This window comes from Austrofundulus limnaeus, unplaced genomic scaffold (assembly GCF_001266775.1).
Source record: "Austrofundulus limnaeus strain Quisiro unplaced genomic scaffold, Austrofundulus_limnaeus-1.0 Scaffold367, whole genome shotgun sequence".
Classification (NCBI taxonomy): Eukaryota; Metazoa; Chordata; class Actinopteri; order Cyprinodontiformes; family Rivulidae; genus Austrofundulus; species Austrofundulus limnaeus.
The window spans coordinates 410976-419146 of record NW_013952769.1 but is presented as its reverse complement, the minus strand read 5'-3'; the positions used below and the strand labels follow the sequence as shown (position 1 = coordinate 419146).

Sequence of the window (8171 nt, the reverse complement as noted above, 5' to 3'; positions counted from 1 at the left end):
GTGTGTGTGTGTGTGTGTGTGTGTGTGTTTGTGTGTGTGTGTTAGTACCTGTTTTGCTTGTGAGGACTCGCCTCCCGTGCCGATAAGAGGAAGCAGCTCTTATGACAGACTGTCCCTATCACTGACAGCAGTGGTCTTTCCACTGTGCCCCTGTTTTCCTGATAAGAGACCTGACACTGGGGTGTGTCAGTCAACTTTGTCACATCTTGTTCTTTTTTTTTCTCTCCACAATATGAGCTTTAAAGTGAGTTTATTGTGTTTCTGTTCTGGGTGATATGAAATCTGTCTTTGACCCTGGAGGTGTTGGTTGCAGCCGGCTCTCTGTACGTTTCTGCTACAGTTTGTGCTGCCGGTGCTCTGAGCGACTCAGATTTTCAGAATGGTCGTAGCAGGAGAACAGATGAGCTGCTGAGTGACGTTTGAGCAGCTCTGGTATGTTCAGACTAAGCAGAGAGAGAGCTGCAGAGTGAAACTCAGTGTTCCTCTCTTCAAATGACAGGTCAGTGCTGTTAAACTGACTGAAGATGACAGAAATAAAACACCAGCAGCTACCTTCAGAACAAGAATGCTTCTTGGTTGAATTCTTGAAAACAAGGACTTCATCCATGACTGTTTTGCAGGATGTTATGAATCTTCTGCGCCATCGTCCTTTGATGCATTATCAATGACTAAACTACATTCCTTTTACATGTTTAGCATAAGGTGAGGTTAAAACTCAGAAATGTTTACATTGCCCTAAACAGCATTTTCTAAGCCTTTTTAAGCAGACTGTAATACCATAGTTTAATCTGAAGAATGTCTAATGGCGTTTAAATAAATGTATGCAGCCCTACTTCCTTCAGCACTTCCTATGATGGATGGAAAGGGTTTGGGGTACAGATATGGCCCGAGGTACACCAGTTGAGACGAGGCCTACGATAAGATTGCTCCTCCTACACGGTCACATGACCTTCGTTAAAGAAAACAAAACAGACAGCTGTAATGGTGGACTTGAACATGACYACATTAACCAATGTCAAACTGCTTTTTTAGAAGTTGTTTCACAAAAAACATCACCAAATAAGCGGACAGCCTTGATGATGGAAATTTGGACAAGGTTGTCAGAGAAAACAGCGACAGTTTCTGCAGGTAAGGGGCGTCTCACCTGCTGTTCAATATCTGATGGTACATTCACACCAAACGCGTTTTGAGCATCAGGAGCATCTGGTTTACATGTYAAGTCAATGGTGGACACGCATCTAGGGGCGTCTAGAAGCRGAGCGGCGCYTCTGGCGTATTTGGAGCAGCACGGCTCAAAGCAGGGCACGCGCGGCACGTCCCAAGCGTCCGCTGCGTGAGTTGGAAAATCGGAACTTTTGCTGCTCGATGCGTTGCATCAACCAATCCGAGAGACTCATTTTTCCACGTGACAGTTTTCTYGATGTTGCCCACTAAACCGAAACAGATGAACAGGAGATCTTTACCTGAAATCGACCGTCTGCAGTTGGATCTTCTGGCTGGATACATAAGTGCCGATGTGGGTCAGCTGGTCCAGACAAAAAAAAAAGGTCCGTTAGCTGACAGCTTCTGGAGCGGCGAAACTAACCGAACAAACTGCCTAAATCATCTGGTGAGTTAATTATCTGCTGTGCGCAATTTTCGCTTGCTCTTTAGTAATTAAATCAAAGCAATTTGCTTTTATTTTATCTTTTATTTCACCTGCCGAGGGCAGATGCTCCTCCCACACCCCGATGCCGCCGCTGCTGCTGCTTCTCYTTCTGGTCTGTGAATGCGTCTGTCCAGCWTCAAGATGCSTGCGTTTTGAGATTTTTGGAGGCGCGCAACGCMTTTGGTGTGAACGTAGCKTGAAGCAGATTYGCCAGTTGCTGACAAGCCTACTGATTTGATTGACAGGTGGCGGCATGTCAATAGATGACCATTGGAAGATTACCAATTTTTAAGGGGGGTTTTGCAGAAAAAAGTGAAAACTACTGTACTAAACATTTAAAGTAGGGATGCCATTAAGCCATTTAATGCCGATATATCGMCATTAAATATAGGTATCAGCCGATATTGGTCATTTTTTAGAATATTGGTATCGACCAAATATGTAAAACTGGGCCGATATTAGGGCTGGGCGATAAATCGATTTAAATGATTAATTCAAATTTGCCATTTATAAAGATTTAATTTGGGGAAAATCAAGCTTTTTTTTCCCACCAGTGCACTCTTTGGGGTTTCAGTAGTTTTTAGGTCAGCCCACCTGTCCCTCAAGACGCTTGGTACACAACATGACAATATGGCAGCTAGCAAAGAGGAACTATTTCTCAAAAACGGCACTGTTTCTTCAGTTTTCTGGAACTGGTTAGGTTTTGCAACCTCAGACTTGTCAGGATTTGTTGTGTGGAACCTAAAACGCAGGCAGACACGAGGACTTGAATGCWAACAAAACTGATTTAATAAATGACAAAAGAAAAAGGCTGACYTGGCAGCAAAAATACAAAAGARAACATGGACYGAGACGAGGSATGAAAGGCAGTGATCCAATGGGGAAATGAAGACAAGACACCGGTTAAACACTACAGAGGATGATTGGGGAGTGGAAGCACCTGAGTGATTACTGACTATGGACAGGTGAGTGTGGCAGGCTGGAAAAACACTAAGAAGCTGACTGAGGGTTACATGGCACAGGAAACTGAACAGGAAATACGAAAAAAATATTACAAAACAAGGAAAAACAGTCTGAAAACTACTAACAAAAATAACCATAACACAAGAATCATGACAGGACTTGGAGCAACAAACACCTCACTGCAAAATCTGTTTGAAGGCTCTTAATACAAAAAGCAGGAGTACAAAAAACTGTTTCAACACCTGAAACAGAGGCACTCCGTTAAGTGGGAAACAAAATAGTTTAAAATCAAAAATCGAATTTGGAATGATCGGAGATTTATTTTTTGGGCCATATCGCCCAGTCCTAGCCCATATTAATGTACAATATTGATTTCCCACTTTTTATCTTTGTGTTTCTGTTTTGGGAGAGGAGGTGGTTGGTTGAGCAGCATCTGTTTGATCATAGTGAAATTGAGGCTGCGTAGCCAGGAATAACTGAAGTAGGGAGCCATGGTCTGGTCTGGTCGTTTATTTACGGTATCAAAAAAAATAAATAAGTGTTTGTGCGTATATAATATAATTTGTGTGTTTGTGTAATATTGGTAAATATTGGTTATCGGCAGTAACAGCAATAAGTATATCAGATACCGATATCTGCTGAAATATTCATATCGGTGCATCCCTAATTTKAAGGGGAAATATCATGTAAAAMCACCTTTTATTAGTTTTATATCATGTTATAATGTTATCCTCTCATCAAGAACATGCCCAGAGTCTTGCTTTGACTCATTCATGCATGWTTGAGAAATCCTYTAGTGTCCTGAGGCAGCCAGGAAATTTGKRCGGAGTTCCTTGAGGCTCTGGATGTTGTGGGATTGTGTTGGTTGGTACAACTCTACAATATTGCGTTGGACATCAGTGGCAGTTCCCCCTATTTAAAAAGGAGGATCACAGAGTGTGTTCCAACTATAGGGGGACCACAACTCCACACYGAAAGGCCATATTCCAGGCCTGAAGTCAAACCTGCAACTTTATTGCTGAAYGACTCTTATCTTCTGCAAAGACTCATTTCTTTCTCTCTTGTGTGAGAGTGTTTCAGACCAAAGTGTAATAAGCGATCACAATCTCCTAATTTTTAGCATCTTTGTGGCTAGCAGTAGCAGCACTGCAAGGTAACCGTTTAATGTAGTGAAGAATGACAAAGCAACTCCGTCTGAAACTTAATAATCATTATTTTAACAGGTAATCTCACTTTTTGTTCAATAGAAACATGACATTTCAGCCATGATAATTAAGACATTTTAACTGRCACAGATGACTGAGTGCCCAAAATACATTTTAATATTTCATAATATCCCTGCTTGTTCATTTTCTCCTCAGTGACTCCTTGTAAATTACTTGTATATCCTTTTTTTCTGTGTCCCTCTCAGCTGATATTTCTCCACTCACTCCTCACGCCAGTGCTGTGACTCTGCTCATATTACGTAGAAAACACATTTTAACAAGAGATTCAGATGAGAACTGAGCAGAGCATGTGTAAACATTGTGAGTTTTTCATATTACTGTAATCCAACCTGCTCTTTGCTTTTGAACTGTTTCCAGAAAAGGAATGTGTGTTATTCTAGTTTAACCCATCCTACTTGTTTGTCTGTCTGTCATCTCTGCTTCAGTCATCATCTACATGTTGGCTGCAGAGCTGCGGTATGTTCTGACAAGCGAGAGCTCGTCACTCCATCAGCCACTGGTTTTAATGGACTCTGAGTGGAGCCGCACTCTGAGCTTATTCTTTATTGGTTGATTTGTTCTAGTAATGGTTATTTTCATGTTAAGGTTAGATCCAGCTTGTATGGTTCATTAAACCCCTCACCCCCGCTTTTATATATATTTTTAAATCTGACCTCGTTAAATTGCTTTTAATTTCAACCAACCTAACATTTCAGTTATGTTGGAAAGGTGGTGCTGCAGATCAAGTACACACCACACAGCGATTTGTGATTACCTCTTGCTACATATGTGATGCAGAGAAATAAAAAAGTTGTAATTCACCAATTTAATTTGAAGATGGGTGGCATCATCTGTGTAAGATCAGATAATCTAAATCAGAGCTTTGTCTAARTTGTGAAATTTCCTGTTTACCACTTTTAGCATCTTTTGATCGAGTTGATATATTTATAAAGTCTGTTTGAAGTTGGTTAAAGACCGAATAGCAAATACTTTCTCGACATTATTTATTACAGRAAATTTTTGCATTTGTTATTTAAATATTATTTAGTGTTATTTTTATTGATTTTGACACTTCTGACTTGGCTTGAAGTTTAGCTGCCAAAGATACTACATGCTTCCACAAACAGTGCCTGACACATGACACACTGCTTTTAAGAGGGGAAAGTTTTTATTTAATTTGGGATAAATGACATAAACATAGAAGTTCTACACACGTGAATTTATTTTAGTGGACACAAAATTAGTGGACCTACAGTGGGGTGTGAAAATTTGGGCAGCCTTGTTAATTTTCCTGATTTATTTTTATAAATCGTTGATTGTTTGGATAAAAAATTCAGTTAAATACATCATATAGGGGACAAACAGCGATATTTGAGAAGTGAAATGAAGTTTATATGATTTACAGAAACTGTGCAATAACTGGTTAAACAAAATTAGGCAGGTGCATAAATTTGGGCACCGTGTTCATTTTATTGATTTCAAAACCTTTAGAACTAATTATTGGAACTCAAATTTGGTTTGGTAAGTTCAGTGACCCTTGACCTCCAAACACAGGTGACTCCAATTATGAGAAAGGGTATTTAAGGGGGGCAATTGTCAGTTTTTCTCCTCTCTGTGTTTTCTCTGAAGAGCGGCAGCATGGGAGTCTCAAAACAACTTTCATATGAGCTGAAAACAAAGATTGTTCACCGTCATGCTTTAGGGGAAGGATACAGAAAGATATCTGAGAGATTTCAGCTTTCAGTCTCCACTGTGAGAAACATTGTGAGAAAATGGAGGACCASAGGCACAGTTCAAGTGTAYGCTCCAAGTGGCAGACCAAGAATAATTTGGAATAAACAGAAGCGAAGGATGTTGAGAAGAGTCAGAGTCAACCCACAGACCAGCACCAAAGACCTACAACATCATGTTGCTGCTGATGGAGTCACTGTGCATCGTTCAACTATTCAGCACACTTTACACAAGGAGATGCTGTCTGGGAGAGTGATGCAGAGGAAGCCTTTTCTCCGCCCACATCACAAACAGAGCTGTTTGAGGTATGCTAAAGCACATTTGGACAAGCCAGCTTCATTTTGGAATAAGGTGCTGTGGACTGATGAAACTAAAATAGAGTTGTTTAGGCAGAATGGGCCGTTCTGCATGGAGGAAAATGAACAGCACTCCAAGAAAAACACCTGCTACCTACAATAACATTTAGTGGTGGTTCCATCATGCTGTGGGGCTGTGTGGCCAGTACAAGGACTGGGAATCTTGTTAAAGTTGAGGGAAACATGGATTCCATATCAGGATGATGAAGATGAAACGTGGCTGGACATTTCAGCAAGACAATGAGTCCAAACACAAAGTCAAGGAAACTCTCAGTTGGTTTCAGAGAAAGAAACTAAAGCTGCTGGAATGGCCCAGCCAATCACCTGACCTGAATCCAACAGAAAATCTATGGAAAGAACTAAAGATCAGAGTTCATAGAAGAGGTCCACGAAACCTTCAAGATTTGAAGACTGTTTGTGTYGAAGAATGGGCCAAAATCACACCTGAGCAATGCATGCCACTAGTTTCTCCATACAGGAGGCGTCTTGAAGCTGTCATTGACAACAAAGGCTTTTGTACAAAGTATTAGATAAATTTCAGTAAGTGTGTTCAATACTTTTTCCCTGTGCCATTCCACATTATTACAAATAACTTCATTTCTGGACATTTATGGTTTGATTTCTTTGTATGTATGGATCACTTGGGTTGTTACCAACATCTGGTGAAAATTTCATGTCATTAGCACCTCTAGTAATATATTTACTGAGAAAAATGGTGACGTGTTCAATACTTATTTTACCCGCTGTATGATGTGCTTCTGTTTTTTTTTAATTCAGGAGGTTATAAACAAAATCCTTCATGTTTTGAAAAGACCCTCTTGATTCAAGAGAAAACTCCAGTTTTAAAGAAAATGACTGCTTATCAAATAATTGTTAGTCAGTCTATAAGATAAATCAACTTCAGGTTAATTAATTAATCAATAACTTGTAACCTTAATTTATATAGGAATGAAATTAATTTTTACCTAATCATATTCATGTAACTAAGCGTTTTAATGATTTGGCCCATTAATCGAAAAAATAATCGACAGAAAATGACTGCTTATCAATTAATTGTTAGTCAGTCTATAAGATAAATCAACTTCAGGTTAATTAATTAATCAATAACTTGTAACCTTAATTTATATAGGAATGAAATTAATTTATATCTACTCATATTTATGTAACTAAGCGTTTTAATGATTTGGCCCATTAAWCGAAAAAATAATCGACAGATTAATCGATTTTTAAAATAATCATTAGTTGCAGCCCTTAAGTAAAGTAAAAACGTGGAAATCTTCCTACCATTCCCAGTAAATTTTATATGTCCTTATTTCTTGTTGTATCTATGCTTCTGTTCCAGTCCAGGCCCTCCCTGCTGGCCTTAGCGCATCTCTGAAGGCTGCTGTTGAAGTTTTCATCTTATCAGTGATTCAGCAAGGCAATAAAGAGGTCCAGAGCTAAATCTGTGACACAAGCCACTGGTTTGCAGAGAAGCAGTGGCTGTAAAATGTGCCACATTCTATTCAGCTGTGTGACATCAAGCCCCAAAAAACTTGGCCAGAAGTTTATTTTCGTATACAGCTGGGTCATAGATTTGCCTTCAGGCTGTTTTTCTTGCAAAACCTGAGTCTGTGTGAGTGTTGCTTTTCTAACTCAGCCTTATTGGCTTTAAAAAGAAAGAAGAAAAAATATATTCTTCCTGTGTGCTGTACCTTTCTAACTGGTTACGTGTTCCCTCTGTTTGCCCTTTTCATTTCTGTTTATGAGGGAAATTTCACGTTTTGCCAGTTGCTGTTCACAAAGAGCAGCTTTCATGAATCGATATTGACATGTTGAGTTTAAGACTCACAAAGAGGACCATTGAAAGGCGAGTGTTTGCTCAAAAAAAATGGGGAATGATGACTCGGGTTCTTGCCTCGTTCACGGAGAGGACGTGGAGTCATCTGATTCTGTTGATTTCAGCTGATCGCAGGTTTTTACAGAGCGTCCTAAGTTCCAGCTGAGGGCTGGTTACTGTGGAGGTGTGCGCCTGCCCTARGTGTGCATGTGTGGAGGTTCTGCTCCGGTGCCTGCGAAGTGATGTTAAGCAGAGCCAGAGGAGGGAGTGAGAGTGTTTAGTCATGAGGTAATGTGACAAAGGCGGTTTGTGCCAGAGATTTCTAGGAAAAAAGCTTTGGCTGCTAAAATCTTCACACATGCTGTAAATCAACTCCTCATTCCCCTGCGTTTGAGTGTGTGTGTGTGTGTGTGTGTGTGTGTGTGTGTGTGTGTGTGTGTGTGTGTGTG

General features: G+C 40.0%; 1 protein-coding gene and 1 long non-coding RNA gene across 4 annotated transcripts in view; one reads left to right on the top strand and one right to left on the bottom strand.

Moving 5' to 3' along the window:
• LOC106528278 (uncharacterized) overlaps nt 1-534 on the bottom strand; it is a 25524-nt gene extending 24990 nt beyond the window's left edge. For both annotated transcript variants that reach the window (XR_001311478.1, XR_001311479.1), the window contains exon 1: nt 49-534. This is a non-coding gene — a long non-coding RNA (uncharacterized LOC106528278). The remainder of the gene's footprint in view (nt 1-48) is intronic.
• The window catches only part of LOC106528276 (TSC22 domain family protein 2), a 50271-nt gene that overhangs the window by 18489 nt on the left and 23611 nt on the right, over nt 1-8171 (top strand). The gene's annotated exons all lie outside the window — the stretch shown is intronic.